A 323-nucleotide genomic window follows, 5' to 3' on the forward strand; every position below is an offset into this window, starting at 1 on the left:
CGGGGAGCCCACCTGGCCCATCCCTCTGGTGCAGGAGCTGCCCTGTCTGGGAGCATCAGTCTGACCTCGGGGCCCAGCGGAGACTCTCATACTTGGGCTCCTCCAGATCCTCTTCCGGGCCCCACACTCTACCCCACTTGTTCCCCTCACCTGATCAGAAAGCTGGAAACGGGTCTTTGAAGGGGAATTCCCGAAAAAACTGTCCTCTGGGAGGAGAGCAGAGAAAGAGGGGACCCAGTTACTGCCCCCTAGATGCAAGTGGCATCAAAAGCACCAGAGCCCGTGTCACCACTCAGGGCACATTCTGACACGCGCCCTCCTGT

Source organism: Chinchilla lanigera, unplaced genomic scaffold, assembly GCF_000276665.1.
Source record: "Chinchilla lanigera isolate Chin_1 unplaced genomic scaffold, ChiLan1.0 scaffold00021, whole genome shotgun sequence".
Lineage (NCBI taxonomy): Eukaryota > Metazoa > Chordata > Mammalia > Rodentia > Chinchillidae > Chinchilla > Chinchilla lanigera.